Source organism: Cibotium barometz, chromosome 54 (assembly GCF_041138505.1).
Source record: "Cibotium barometz isolate CiBa-2024 chromosome 54, ASM4113850v1, whole genome shotgun sequence".
Lineage (NCBI taxonomy): Eukaryota > Viridiplantae > Streptophyta > Polypodiopsida > Cyatheales > Cibotiaceae > Cibotium > Cibotium barometz.
The window spans coordinates 23,314,597-23,330,711 of NC_141099.1; the positions used below are offsets into that span (position 1 = coordinate 23,314,597).

Genomic DNA, 16,115 nt, shown 5'->3' on the forward strand with positions numbered 1-16,115 from the left:
GTGTACACACACGTGTATATGTGTGTGTGTTTACACATACATATATACATGTATATATGTATGTGTGTGTATGTATATATGTATATGTGTGTGTGTGTACATACATACATGTATATATATATGTGTGTAAATGTATATATGTATTTGTGTATATATAAGGCAAATATTGTAGGATCCATGGATGATTTTGGATTTATTAAACTAAAATGCAAGTTGGTTTAGTAAACCATAGTCCATCTATTTTAGGAATTACTTGCAAGATATTAGTCGACTCATAGAAAGAAATCAATGGGGATGTTTTCTTTTTCTTTGACCCCACTAAAACCCTCTTCTTACATGAAAAACAAAAGTAAATTCCCTTTTTGAAGGAAAGTAATAGCATGGAACCCACTGAATTTTATACTTGGATAACTTACCTGCAAGTAAAGGAAATGGTGGCAAGTCTGCGTGGGACGACGTGGCTCTTATATGTATGTACTCATGGTATTAATGCACCAAGGCAGTTGTCAATGAATATGCGAGGATTATCGTCGAATTGCTCGTAAGTCGACTCACTTTTTACACACTTGTGACTGGCTTAATCCACAGTAGCTGTTGTGCTGGCTAGCACCCAAGAAAGTGTATGGGAGTGCTAGGGGCCTTGGTTGGCAAAGCAGCGACAAAACAGACCGAAGCTATCGACATGAAAGAAGGCCGATTCTGGACACCTTTTGAAGAAGCCATTTGTTGTGAGAAAATTCGTGGCAAGGATTGTTTGTGTGAGGTTCATTGTGGTGGGAACCATCACTTTGGAAAGTAAGAGAGGCAGATGTGTAAAAGGGTTTGCTCCCACTAGCAGGGGCAGGGGGATGTGTAATAAATAGCCAGTAGTGGGCAACGATGTGACATGGCAGGCCAACTAGACAAAAGGTCTCATCCTAGGTGGCAAGTCTATGCAGTACACGTAAGGCTGTTCCTTGTTTTCATCATCGTTCTCCTTTTCAACCCCTTCTTCAAACCCCACGACCCCCCTTTTTCTTAGCCCCATTACCATAGGTCCGCATCTCTGTCCGAAGCACACCCATTTTCTTCTGATTCAATCGAGCGTTTCATCGAGCAATCTCCAGCCTTCATTTTGTTGCTCTGCTGAGCGCGCAATTCGGCGACAACCCACCTCATGCTCTGAGTAAGTTCCTAGATTTTCTGCTTTTTTTTGATCTAAATGGTATCGTTTTCGCTTTTTGCTTCTCTTTAGCTGGCAATGCTTCTAAGCTTGCCGCTCCTTCTAAGAGGCTTTTGATTGACTCCTGCATCAAACCCGATCATTGCCCATATTGTAAGACAAATGACTTGACTGTACGAACTCCATACCTGCTGCCTCGTATCGCTCCCAACAGGAGGACAGTGTCTCTACATGATTTTGATTAGCAATTCCATGCTTTAGTTCAGGTATCATTGGGATCAGACTGCTTCAGAAGCCCGGACGACACGACAGATTTCAACAGCTTCTAGGAGTCCGATGGTTGCCTATGAGGATGTGGGGCATGTTGCCACAATGTGCTGTTTAAGGGCATTGAACGTTGGTTTCTGCCTCATTTTTCCTCACAAGGATGTAGAACCATTGCCATGGTATCATCTTTTGACTTAAAAGATTGGTCTTTCACTCTGCCCTTGGTGCTGCAGTTTAGGTTAAAAGTATCCGGCCCCTCCGCTATTCCAATCAAGCATGTAGAGGCTAATGCGTAGACCCAATGGCCAAGGTCTTTCAGCTCCAACTACATCGTAAGGAAGGTGGGAAGGACAGAGACCACTGCCTGAAGTCTTCTAACTGTTGTTGCAGCACCACAGTGGTAGGTGTTGCATCCTTGTAAGGATTGTTGAATAGTTGGGGTCTTTTAACCCCATTCATTAGAGACAATAGAGACCAATGGAAGAGGTCTTTGCACCACACTGCAATTGCAGCACCATGGTGTTGAGGGTCAATGCCAACACTCTGTCCATGGGCTCCACATTCTCTTAACGATTAAGAGGCACCATGATAATTGTCGAGCCCACTTACAATGACGTGAAAGAGTGCACAGAGCGGAAGTAGAGTGGCACTAGAATGTGCTGAACAGAGAGTGCAAGAGAGAGAGAGAGATATGGAGAAAACTATGCTGAATATACTGAAGCAAAACAGTCCCAAGCAAGAGACACTACAAGTCTCATAAGTGAGGAAGCAAAATATATACAAGACTGAATGAATGATGAGAGGCCAGCACCCACTATATATAGTAGATGTAAGTTGGCCGACTGGAGCTGCAAAATAGGCCAACTGGAGCTACTGAACAAGGCCGACTGGAAAATGTCAGAAAGGCTGGGAAAAATCCCAGAAAAATACTAGAAAAAGGGGTGGCCAGCCCACAAGCAAGGGCCATGCAAAAGGGACCAAATGGGCACCATAAAAGAGCAGAATCTGGGGATGAATGTACTAACAGCCCCTCTCAGCACCAGATGCTGAACAAACTCCGAGAATCCAAAGACGAGGAGCCAAGGAAGCCTGAGAAACCGGCTTGGTGAACAAATCTACAGCATTCTCCGCGGAAGGACAATACTCCAAACGCAAATCCGTTCACGAACATAGTGATACTGAATCTCAATGTGTTTCGTACGAGCATGAAACACAGGGTTCTTGGCGATGGCGATGGCGATGCAACTCTGATTGTCACACCAAAGAAGAGTAGATCCGGTAGGAGGACAGCCAAGCTCCTCCAATAATCTCCGCAACCATATCGCCTCACATGCAGCATAACAAAATGCACGGTACTCTGCCTCGGTAGAGGAAAGCGCCATAGTAGGCTGCTTTTTACTGCTCCAAGAAATGGCTCCAGACCCAAGTGAAAAAACACAACCAGTGGAAATGCACGGTACTCAGCCTCGGTAGAGGAAAGCGCCACAGTAGGCTGCTTTTTACTGCTCCAAGAAATGGCTCCAGACCCAAGTGAAAAAACACAACCAGTGGTCGAACGCCGTGTATCTGGATCTCCAGCCCAGTCTGAGTCAGACCATCCAACAAGAGTGTGTCCTTGGCCATAAAAGATGCCAAAATCCAGAGTGCCACGCAAGCACCAAAGAACTCTGAGAGCACACCGCCAATGCTGCTGACGGGGTTTGGATGAGAAGGAACTCAATAAACTGACTGCGAAGCATATGTCCAAACGGGAGTAGGTCAACCATACCAAACAACCGACGAGAACCCGATACTGTCCTTGATCAGTCTTTGGAGAAGCATCAAGTGAAGAAAGCTTCTCACCAATATCCATAGGAGAAGATACTGGTTTGCACCTAGTCATCTGAAATCTGTCGAGAATCTCCTGAGTGTACTTCTGCTGAGAGAAGAAAATGCCCTTCGAGGTCTGCCAAATCTCAAAGCCAGGAAAATAATGCAAGAGGCCAAGATTCGTCATCTCAACTCTATCTCCAAAGCATCCATAATAGAACGGATCCGCACAAAATAAGTACCTGTAAAGATGAGGTCATCAACATAGACCACAATGATAATAATCAATCCCCTCTCAAGGAGGATATAAAGGTTCGAATCTACGTGAGAACGGTGCAGGCCAAGCTTTTGAAAGAACTCATCAATCCGCTGGTGCCAAGCCCGCAGAGCCTGCTTCAGACCATATAAAGCCTTCTTCAGCCGGTACACATGATCTTGTTCGCCCGGAACAACAAATCCTGGCGGCTAATCAATATTAACCTCCTGTGTAAGCTCTCCATTCAGGAAAGCGGACTTGACGTCCATCTGGAAAACGGGCCATCTATGATGTCTTGCAAGTGCAAGAACGGTACGAATAGTAGTCATCCGGGCCGTCGGAGCGAAGGTCTCATCGAAGTCGACACCAGGGCGTTGAGCATAACCCTCGGCAACCAACCTCGCCTTGTGCTTGTCCAAGCCACCATCAGCTCGGAACTTTGATTTGAAGATCCAACGCACACCAATCACCTTATGCTGCAGTGGCCGAGGCACCAAAATCCAAGTGCCATTCCGTTCGATAGCATCTAGCTCTGCTTGCATAGCACGACACCAAGGCTCATGTGAAAGAGTCTCGTCTACAGAAGTGGGATCAGAAGGACCAAGGAGCAGAAGGAAGCTCACGTAACCCAGAATCATTAACTGTCTGATAATACCAACCAGGTATAGATCTGCTCGAACTCGCCGGAGGAGGAGCAGGGTCATCATCATCGACTGAGTATCCTCAGCTGGAGGTGTAACAGAAGCAGCGGGAGGAGGAGGAGGAGGAGGAGGAGGAGAAGAAGGCGGAGACGGAGGTGAAGGAAGAAGAAACGCCCCCCCCCCCCCCCTCTGAAGATGTAGGAGTCTTGTCGAACACCACATCACGGCTCACAACAACTTTATCGGCCTGAGGATCATAAAGACGATATGCCTTGGACACAGTGCTGTATCCGAGAAAAGTCATGCGCTGAGACTTCGAGTCCAACTTGGAGCGGTGCTCCTTAGGCACATGAACATACGCCGTACACCCAAATATCTGGAAATGAACAACGGAGGGCTTTTCACCATGGAAAGCCTCATATGGAGTTTTGTCGGGAAGAGCAGCAGGAGGAGACCTGTTTTGAATGTAGACAGCAGTGGAAGCCGCCTCACCCCAGAAATGTCGAGGTAATGAAGAATGCTCAAGCATAGCACGGGCCATCTCCATCATGGTCCTATTCTTCCTCTCGGCAACTCCATTGTGAGATGGAGTATATGATGTGGTAAGTTGTCTCTGAATGCCACGTGTCTTGCAATATTGCTTAAACTCCTGGGATGTGAACTCACCCCCTCCATCGGTCCTGAGAGCCTTGACCGAGTGACCGGTCTCTTTTTCCACCTCAGCTCTCCAAGCACAGAAGTGCTGAAAAGTCTCATCCTTGGAAAGAAAACCCAAGTATATGTGGTAAAATCATCCACCATCACGAGCATGTACAACGCCTTACTCAAAGACGTAGTACTCATAGGACCACATAAGTCTGCATGAATGAGAGCAAGTGATGTCGAAGATCTGTGTCGCCTCTTTCAGAAAGGCGGCTCGGTGTTGCTTCCCTTGTAAACAAGAGGAACAGGCAGAAGATGGAGCCTTGATGGTCGGTAATCCCTCAACCAACCCATCCTTCGAGGCTCGCTGCAGAAGCTGATAGCTCAAATGGCCAAACCGAGCATGCCAAAGAGCAGAAGAAGCACCAGAAGAAAGCAGAGCGGTCAACTTGTAGAGACCACTATCTTGGACTCCCTGAGCCAAGATGCTACCAATCTCCTTACTACGAATGGTAATCTCATAATGAGAAAAGATCACCTCCGCACCCTGAGTTGTAAGAGCACTCATTGACAAAAGGTTAGAAGCCAAATCTGGAATATACAGAACATCAGAGAAGTACCTCTTGTCCTCGTCAGAACGAAAGATGGGGATAGTGCCATGTCCATGCACTGGCACAGAAGAAGAATCACCCAGAGTGATCTCGCCTGATCTGGCAGTGAAGTCCTCGAACCAATCTTGATGGGGTGTCATATGAGCAGTAGCACCGCTATCAACAATCCAAGACCGTGACTGAGAACTCACAAGAGCAAGTATACGCCGAGTACCTGCTAAGAGAAGAATGCCATCATCCTTCTTGGGTTGAGACACCGCCGTTGAGGAAGAGTTCTTTGCTGCTTCATCACGCTTCTTCTTGTGACATTGGGGTGACTTGTGACCCTTCTTGCCACAATAATGACATTCAATGTCCTTATTCTTTGAAGATTTGTTGTCTTTATCCTTGTTGGAATCCTTGGAGTTCTTGTCAGAACCCCCTTTTCCTTTCTTTTGTTGATTCTTCCCTTTATCTCATGCTCCCAAAGCTCCATCAGGGCCACCAGAGGCGCCAGTCCGCTCCTCAAAGCGAGACTCAATCTGCATAACGGAGGGGAGTACTTCCTCCCAAGTAACTGGAACAGGACGAGGAGAAGAAACAAGAGACCGAAAGTATGCATCAAACCTCTCTGGAAGTTTGGAGAGTAGCCGAATAGCCATGTCCTCTGTGGAGATGTCCTTGCCACAAACAGCAAGCTCGTCCTCCCGGAGATCTTTCATCTTCGAGATGAAAGCAGATAAAGATGGAAAGGCAGAAACTGGTAAGTTCATAAGTTGCTTTTCCAACACCAAAATCTGGCCCGGAGACTTAATCTCATAGAGATGTGCAAAAGCCTTCCAAACTTCATGTGTAGCATTTGTTGTACGCACATGAGAGAGAACAGAATCCTGACAGTTCAACATCAGAAAGGAGAAAACGCGTCGATCATTCGATTGCCAAATATCAATTTGTGCGTGAGTCGCACCACCGGAAGCAAGGGTGGGAGTGGTGGCATTGGCCGGTGTAACAAGCCAATCCCAAAGATCCACGCCACACAAGGCCGATTTCACCTTCACCTTCCATAGGGTGTAGTTGGAACCATCCAACTTAGCAGACTCAGCAAACATATGAAGAGAAGTCGGTGCAGCCATCACAAAAGCTTGGGCTCAATCTCAAGAAAAAAAATGCACAAATTCTGAAGTAGAAGTGTCCTCCACAGGTACCAAGAGTGCCACCAAAGCCTGCAACACCAAAGACCCCCTCTGCAAAGGGGAAAGGCCACTGGAGAGGAAAAGGCAGCACACAGAAGGCTGCTGTCCTGAAAAAACAGGCCGCCTATGTCCAATCTCCACGTGGAAAAGAAAACGCTGATCAAAGAGACTAAGAGTACCTGATGGCTGTGTTGGTGAAGCCAAACTGTAGGCGAAAAGACCAGCAGGTGCTGTCCAGAAAACGCAGTAGCAAAGGGCTGCAGATCTGAGAGAAAACGCAGAGGAGAGGGTGCTCAAAACAGGGCTGAATCTGGAGCGGAGCCGGGAGCGATGATACCACGAAAGAGTGCACAGAGCGGAAGCAGAGTGGCACTAGGATGTGCTGAACAGAGAGTGCAAGAGAGAGAGAGATATGGAGAAAACTATGCTGAATATACTGAAGCAAAACAGTCCCAAGCAAGAGACACTACAAGTCTCATAAGTGAGGGAGAAAAATATATACAAGATTGAATGAATGATGAGAGGCCAGCACCCACTATATATAGTAGATGTAAGCTGGCCGACTGGAGCTGCAAAACAGGCCGACTGGAGCTACTGGACAAGGCCGATTGGAAAATGCGAGAAAGGCTGGGAAAATCCCAGAAAAATAGTAGAAAAAGGGGTGGCGAGCCCACAAGCAAGGGCCATGCAAAAGGGACCAAATGGGCACCATAAAAGAGCAGAATCTGGGGATGAATGTGCTAACATGACGAGCCACCAAGACAAATGGCTGAGGTCAGTGCCAACATTGTGTCCATGGGCTCCACATTCTCTTAACGATATAGAGGCACCATGATAATTGGCTCAACTTTCTTGCAAGGAAGAGGAGAGAGGAGAGAGGTATTCAGTCTGAAAGCAGTGATTAAAAAAGATCAGTCCAGGGCTTCCTATTGCAGGGGACTTCAGCGATGAAAAGAGGGCCTTTTGCTCTGTTTTCTCTGTTTATAGAGAACTTGGTAAACAGTTCAGTTTTCAGGGTATCTTTGTAAATATTTCAGGCTTTAGCTTATCCATCTTAGTAGTCTTCCGCTGTCATTCTCTTTCCTCTCTTCCTCTTCTCAATATATTTTGAGTTTTGTGTTTCAAAATAGTTTCAAGAACCATGCTTCCATTAGTGCACCCTGATATTGGTATCATTGCAAGTTTGACAGAGGTCTAGGCTAGAATCTTTTTTTTCCCCAATTGTTTGAAAGACAAATCACAATTGGATGTTGTTTCAGCCTATAGCAGTTGATGTTAGCAGTCATCTCCTGTTTGTACATTACACACCAGGGCCAGTGTTGTGGGTGTGCCCGCCCATTTAGGTTTTTACCCATTTTTCCATGTATTTTCCCCATTTTCTTTGGTTGTGGGGGGGATTGTTGAGTTGGTCGACTGGATGTGTCCTGGCCGACTTGATGTTGCTGGTCGACTGGTGTCTTTTCCAATCGTGGTTTTTGTCTTGTTGTCGGCCTGTTTTGGGCTGGCTGACCAGCAGCCTAGGGCCATAATATAGATGGCTTTGCCCCCACACTCCATTGTATCATTGGGTATTTTGTACCGGATCTATTGTATATAGCAGAGTTTATACAGCTTCTCTCTCTCTTCTGCATTTGCTCTTCCACACTTAGTTCTGCGTTTTCAGGCTGGTGGTTTTCTCTTGCATTTGCTCATCTTCATTGTGGAGTCTTGTTGCATTTGCTTTCAGTTGTTTGTCTCATATCCGATGCGTATTCCAACATGGTATCAGAGCTGCATGTGGCTTGAAGGTTGGAGACATTGGAGAGCTCCGGGACTGTTTCTTGAAGATCATGTCAATGCTCATGTGCGTTCTTTCATCTTCCTTAACTGCACACCACAGGTGATTAATCATATAAAACATATGACGCTGGCGAGAGGGATTGGCAACATTTGGCTTCTCTGTATAACAGGGTATCACCCATGAAGCGGATCTCCTTGGAAGTGCAGATGCAGGTGATGGATCCTGCAAAGTCTTCAAACGATGCGGGAGCACATCAACAAGTTGCAGGCTCTTCAGCATGAGGTTCTTCAGGCTGGGAAGGAGATATCTTTAGAGGACATGGCCAGCACTTTGCTGTCTCATCTGACCTCTTAGTACTTAGCTTTCTACTTCTCTTTGATCACGAGTGGCAGGCTCAGCACCATCACATGGGAGGAGCTTGCGCCTATGGTCTTGGACCAGGAAGAGCGTTTTATGAACCCTCCAGAGGGCGGAAAGAGCTTTTGAAATTCCGTCCAAGTCCTTGGTCTGTCTCATCCTTGCTTAATGGCGTTCCACTATAGAGAGGCCTTGACTGGCTAGCGGTCGCAAGGCCGCAATAAGGGCAAAGGGAAGTCTTCACAGGAGAAGTCTTTCGAGCAGGAGCTCGACTTGGATCGTGACACCTTGAAGGCAAAGAGGACCTATAACAATTGTGGCGAGAAAGGCCATTATTGGAGAAAATGTCCTAAGCGGACCACCGAGCAGGGTGCAGATTCCTGAGTATAACCGTGAAGACTCTAGCTTTTGTGCACTTGGAGATTATGGACATCGGCGTTTCATCTTCTTCGAGCAGGGAGGCGGTTGGACTCACTGCTAGGGACACTCGGGAGTGGATTCTTGATAGTGGTGCCTGTTTCCAGGCACATGACTCCTTCCCAGGAGTTATTACAGGATCTTCGAAGGCACGCGGGTCACACTTGATTGGTGATGAGTCCACTATGCTTATTCACAGTGAGGGCAGGTTAGAGATCGTTCTCGATGGCAGAGGGGGGAAGTATTCCTCCTGGGTTCTTATTGTTCCATCTCTTGGTTTTCATCGGTTGTCAGTGCATGAGGTTTGCAAGACTGGTGTACGGGTGGAGTCTGATGAGCATTTTGTTGCTCTCTGGGACAAAGTGACAGGCCAAGTTGTATGGGAAGGCGGAGTGGAGAATGGGATTCACAAACTCTCAACACTCTCTCTTACAGGTTCTCAGTTAGGTGATGTGTGGCAGTTTCGTCATGAGCATGGTGGATGGCTTGCCAGATGATGGCAGTAGGCAGGAACATTCTAGTTCTTGTGTTTGTTAGTCAGAGGAGCCTTTACAGGTAAACTATGCTTTGATGTCTCGTATCATTCAGGACAAAGAGGCTCCTGCATTTGAGGAAGCTCTTTCCCAGGGGAACTGTAGGAAAGCCAAGCAAGTGGCAGATGGTGACTTGCAGGAGGTGTTTGTTGAGCAGCCCTTAGGCTTTGAGGTTCCGGGTTCAGAGGGGGTGGTTTACAGGTTCCGGAAGGCCTTGTATTGTCTCCAGCAAGTTTCCAGGACTTGGTATACCAAAGTTACAGTTGATGATCCTTGTGAGCAGGTTGATGCCTCTTTCTTTTGGGAGTAGTTTGGTTCATTGATTTGGTTGCTGAACACCAGATTGGACTTGAGCTTCCTGGTGGGGCTGTTGAGCTCATTCATGGAGACGCCTTTGAAGACTCATTGGGATGCAGGATTGCAGATCTTGCGGTATCTGCAGGGTATGAAGGATCTTGGACTCTTCTATGATACTAGAGGGGGAATGACGGATGGAGTTGGACTCCACGGTTGAAGTGACTCAGATTGGGGAGGAGATCCAGACACGAGGAGATCTACATTAGGCTACAATTTTACCCTTGGCTCAGGAGCTGTTTCATGGAGCAGCAAGAGGCAGTCAACTATTGCCTTGTCGTCTACAGAGGCAGAGTACCGGGCTGCTTGTGCTGCTGCTTGCGAGGTGGTGCAGTTGCAGAGGTTACTTGGCGAGATTGGGTTTCCACTGGCGGAACCCATGGTCATCCAGAGTCGCTTTGTTTGTGAGAAGTTTTTTGCTGAGGACATCTTGCTAGAGTTTTGTTCGATGGAGGACAATGTGGCAGACCTCTTCACGAAGGCTCTACCTCAGGCGATGCTCCGGCAACACTCTAGCTCATTGGGGTTGGTTCCACATCCAGGAGCTGAGAGGAGGTGTTAGCAGTCATCTCCTGTCTGTACATTACACACCAGGGTCAGTGTTGTGGGTGTGCTCGCCCATTTAGGTGTTTCCCCATTTTTCCATATATTTTCCCCATTTTCTTTGGTTGGGGGGCGGACTGCTGAGTTGGCCAACTTGATGTTTCTGACCGACTGGTGTCTTTTCCAGTCGTGGGCCTTTTGTCTTGTCGTCGGCCTATTTTGGGCTGGCTGACCAGCAGCCTAGGGCCATATATATAGATGGCCTTGCCCCCACACTCCATTGTGTCATTGGGTATTTTGTACTGGATCTATTGTATATAGTAGAGTTTATACATATTCTCTCTCTCTCTCTCTCTCTCTCTCTCTCTCTCTCTCTCTCTCTTCTGCGTTTGCTCTTCCACACTCAGTTCTGTGTTTTCAGGCTGGTGGTTCTCTCTTGCGTTTGCTCATCTTCATCGTGGAGTCTTGTTGTGTGTGCTCTCAGTTGTTTGTCTCATATCCGCTGCGTATTCCGACAGTTGAAGGGCCGGCATTGTTAGAGGACACGAGGAAGTAGATGATGCTTCATCACTTACAATTGAACGACATAGGTGATGCCTTAACATATGCAATTGGTGACAAAGCGTGAGAAGCAATGGGCAAAGCAAGCTGAAGTAGAGAGGAAGCTTTGTGAGAACCAACTTTGCAATGTTTGAGAGAGAAAGAGAGATGTATTAACGTCTTCAAAAGACCTAGAGGGTCTATGAGACCAAAAAGGTAGTACAATGTATCGTAAGAGAATACAATGTGCGGTGTATACAAGAGATCTGTAACAAGACCTAGGATCTTTCACAACACAAAACTTTAAAACTCAAATTACACAATAATAGACATAGAGAAGAATACTATATTATTGAAGTGATACAATAGATGGAAAATCCCCACACCTTTGTGCTTCTGTGAAGGGAGCTTCGATGGCTGATTTGGGACTGCGAAGATGGAGGCTGTATGCTAGTAGAAGCTAGTAAACTCACAGTGATGACTGGTGTGAACTTTGTGGAGAAGGGGTTGGCCGTGTATCTATATAGGCATGTATATGTGGGGCAGCCTTGACATGACTGCATAGGTGCGTGGTCATAGTTGGTGCCACCATCTGCGGTGTAGACTTGGCCCATAAAGATGTAATTGAGCTTGCGTAGCAGTTCCCCCACCTCCCATGGCCATCCGGGCTCGTCTTGGATCCCGTCAGGCCCCACAATGTCAAGATTCAAGAGTAAAGTCCACCTACTCCATGTGTGGACCATTATAAGATAACTGTCTAGTGTAGCATGTAGCCTATTTGGCAGTGTGCCAAATCTAATCCAAGCTGCCTCTAAACCATCTGACCTCATAGGCCACCTTCCTGTGTGAATACAGTGATGCTGTACACCTGTGCTCCTCAACATGGCTATGTTAGAAGTCATCTCTTGTCTTTATCAGACACCAGGGCCTCTGTTGTGGGTGTGTCCGCCCTGTATAGGTGTTTTATCATTTTTCCTCACTCCCCGTATTTTTTTCCCATTTTTCCCATGATGTGGGTGGCTGCCACAGGCTGGTAGGAGCTTCTGATGCTGGCCGACTGCACTCTTGGACACGTGGGCTGGCCGACCTGATCAGAAGCAGTCGTGGTGTTTTTTTTCTGCTGGCAGATTGGATGTGCCTAGTCGTGAGGGCTGCTAGTGCTGGCCGACTGCTGTGCCTTTTCGACTGAGAGCATCGACAACGGGGTTATTTAAGCCAGGGATGTATTCAATAATACCTGCAAACTGTTGGAAGATCTGACTCCATCTGGCTTGTTTGTCACTCCATTGGGCACTAGGCATGGTTTGCAACCATTTAAGTGCGTGATGATCTGTCTTAACTGTGAAATCTCTCTCGTAAAGGAAATGTTTCCAATAGCGTTGTCATCACCCCCAATAGCTCATTGTCATGCATATAACAGTTCTTCTCTACATTATTTAATTTCCGACCGTAATAAGCCCCATTGGGCATCCTTCTTGTTGAAGGACAACTCCTATGGTTAGATTGCTAGCATTGGTGATTACCTCGAAAGGATCATCCCATGAAGCCAATTTGAGAACCGGAGACTCAGAGGCAACCTTTTTTCATTGCATGAAATGTCTCAAGTGCTTTGCCTGTGACTCACACCTTCTGGCGACACGTCTTCACACCCTTGAGCAAATATGTAAAGAGGTGCTACAAGGTTGGAAAACTTGTCCATATGGGAACTGTATGCTTGGCAGAGATGTACAAAAGAGCGGATCTCCGGAGCATTCTTGGGAACATCCCATTCGAGAATTGCCCTTACCTTTTCACGGTCGAGGCTAATCCCGTCTGCATTGATTACATATCCAAGATAATGTATTTCTTCTACTCCAAATCCGCTCTTCTTTGCATTGATGTAGAGTACATTGTCTCGCAAAAGTTGTAAGACCTTTTCGACATCCAACTCATGTTGCTTTGCAGTAGCAGAAAAGATGAGTATATCATCTAAAAAGATGAACATGCACTTTCCTATGAGCTCCACAAATATCCAAGACATTATCTTGTTAAACGTCGCCGGTGCATTGGTGAGACTGAATGGCATCACCACATACTCGTAATGGCCACGTTCAGTCCTAAAGACAATTTTTGGAATGTTAGCCATAAAGATCCAATCCTAATGATAGCCACTCTTGACGTCTATCTTTGAAAAGAACTTCGCACCGTTGAGTCTTTCAAGGATATACTCAATCCTAGGCATTGGGAACTTGTTCTTCACTGTGAGCTTGTTAAGAGCCTTGTAGTCCACGCATAATCGTGCAAACTGTCTTTCTTCTGCACAAACAAGATAGGTGTAGCAAAGGGTGAGGATGAAGGCCGGATAAATCCAGCTCGGAGTAACTGGGAGATTTGTTGCTCCTGTTTGCTCTCCAAAGCCTTAGAAAGGCGATGTGAGAACTTGTTGGGTGGTTCTGTCCCAAGGACCAACTCAATGCGATGATGCTCAGCATAGTTGTTATGAGGCACGCCTCTAATAGTTTGAGGCGTTTTTCTGCTTGATCGAGGTGTCCACATTTTTTTTTTTGGCTGGTTTGAGTCTTTAGACAGGGGCTTCAAGGGCCCAAGGCAGCCCCTCTCACACACACTCTCTCCCCCGCATGATCAGGAGTAAATAATTAGTACCACATGAGATAGTCCAAGTAGAGACGGGAGCCCCACCGATCGTAGCCAAGGCCCTCTTCCAGACGGTCACTTTCATACATAGGCTATGGAGCCTCTCCAGGCACAGTTACTCTAGACTCGCGTTAGAGTCATCTAGACAGCTCGCATCACAGGGCGACACGGAGTGCTGGTATGCCCAGACTAGCACATGGTTACAGCTACATGGTATGCATATGGACCGCCTTCCACCTATACAGTACAGCCTGAACTCCCCCTTCCTAGAGTTGAGCTGGAATGAGCTCAACAAGATCATCAGGATGGATATCATTTAGCTACACATAGCACGCACGTGGATCACACCGGCCGAGCCACTAGGGACGAAGATGGCTTTCTACCGAGAGCATCTTCTCCACTTATCCCCTGATGGTTTTGTTGTCCGCTCGAGGTACATGGACATTCACCTCTCTCATGGAGTCAGATTGGAGTCAGATGTGCTATTGGCCAGATCCGTACATCTTCACATCAGTCGAGGATAGAGACCTGTCGATATGGAGCCGTCTCCCTTGCCCCTGAGGATCGGATTTGCTAGCTCTGTCAGCTGGAGCCAGAGACTGAGAAGCACTACATATGTTGGTGCCCAGTGTACTACGAGATCCGGGGGCGCTTTCATTGCCTCTTCCGAGATGGATTTGGGCCATTGTCCAGAGTGATGGACTACTCAGACCAGCGTTGCCTTGGGCTTTTTCTCCTCAAGTTGCGTAGACAGCGAGACCACATCCTATGCTCCAGACAGGGGGCACATGTCCGAGACACAGGCCAACACACCCTTACCGACTTCTTCAGAGCAACAGCAACCCCGCACACCGTTGACCACGAGTCGACTGGGCCCACACAGCCACCTCAAGGAGTCACCCTGGATAGAGTTGGAGAGCTATGTAGAGTATAGCGTCCACGACCCGTTGGGCCGCGGCCCCAGTCGAGACATTATCAGAGGATACATGTGATATTGGCACGACGTTGTGCGGCACGACCTCGGCGCTTCAGCTTCTCTATGCTAGATTGACCTATGCGAGACATTATGGGATGAGTCTATCTCAGCTGCTTCCCATAGCCTACCATTTTTCCAATTCCACACTTTTATCAGATATGTCTTTTTCAGGCAGTTGTATGAGGCCACTAGTTCCTCTTTGGCCACATGTTATAGCTAGTTGTTTTTCAGTTTATTCTTTTCATTTTCTACTTGGGACATTTAGTTTCCTTGAGTTTTGGATGTATTGGTACTTTTGTCTCATAGGCCACTTTGGCCTCTTGTAGATGTTAATATATCTTTCTTCTTTCTTTCTTTCTTTCTTTTCTCCCTCCCTCATACATTCCATCCCTCCCTCCCTTAAGCCTTTCTCAAGACCCAAAGTTCAAACACACACACACTAGGATGATGATGTTTTTTATTCTCGCTTTTGGAGCTATCTCTATACTCTACCAGTTCATTTCAGTTCATTGCATTCTACTTTGTACCCTTGATGATGTATCTAGATGATGAGGATGTACTATTTTGGTCGCATAGGTCATTTTGGCCTTCTGTAGACGTTTAATACAACATTCTTTCTGTCATGTGCATCACAAATGCCATGGACATTTCCAGGGCTAGATCCAGAAGAGGCAAACAGATAAAGACCATGAACCAGTAGAAGATGGACATGGAGCAGGACTTGGAGCAAAGCATGGATCAGAGGGCTGTCGACTGCAGGACAGAGGATGTTGGCTGCCAGAAGAGCTGTCGGCTGACGTCAGCAAAGAGTGGGCAGCAGGCGCATCACACACAAGCAGCATGCGCAGGAGGATATCCAGTCGGCTGTGCTTAAAAGGGGTATTAATGAAGTATGAACTGGCCGACCAGCAGTCGGCCAGTTCACCATTTATTCCAAGGGGGCTATAAATAGCCCCCCTTGCTCAATGTCTTAATCATTCAAACCCACTAGGGGTTGGGATCACTAGAGGTCCCATAGGGGACAGATTTTAGGGTTAACCACCTTTTTTATGAAGGCAGCCAAGGGCTGCAAGATATGTACCTTTTTGTACCATAGTATATACTGAAATTCCAGCACTTCTCACTCTCTCTCTCTCTACTTTCTCTCTACCTGCGTTTTTGCATCAGATGGTGCGTTTTTGCATCAGAAGGTTTCCAAGAGTGTTTAGGGCTGAAAGAAGACTCCCAGAGCTTCCGCGTGTTACATTGGTATCAGAGCATCAGGCTCAGCAAAGCTAAACACTGATTCAGTCCCAGATGATGGTGTACAGGTCCAAGGTACAGGAAAGTACACGGATTCAAAGCCCAAGGCGAGGAGCACAGAAGCGGGAAGAACTCCCAGGAGGTTTGTTGGTGGTGTTCCACAATGCCAGATGGGGATG

At 46.9% G+C, this 16,115-nt stretch overlaps 1 protein-coding gene across 5 annotated transcripts in view; it reads left to right on the plus strand.

Moving 5' to 3' along the window:
- The first annotated feature begins 966 nt into the window (after positions 1-966).
- Positions 967-16,115, plus strand: part of LOC147607959 (uncharacterized) — a 46,218-nt gene continuing 31,069 nt past the window's right edge. For 2 of the 5 annotated variants that reach the window (XM_086790076.1, XM_086790077.1), the window contains exon 1: positions 1,005-1,165. The gene's annotated coding sequence lies outside the window, so the exon portion shown is untranslated. Of the gene's footprint in view, positions 1,166-16,115 lie in introns of all 5 variants that reach the window. The other 3 variants (XM_086790080.1, XM_086790078.1, XM_086790079.1) reach the window with 3 other exon arrangements.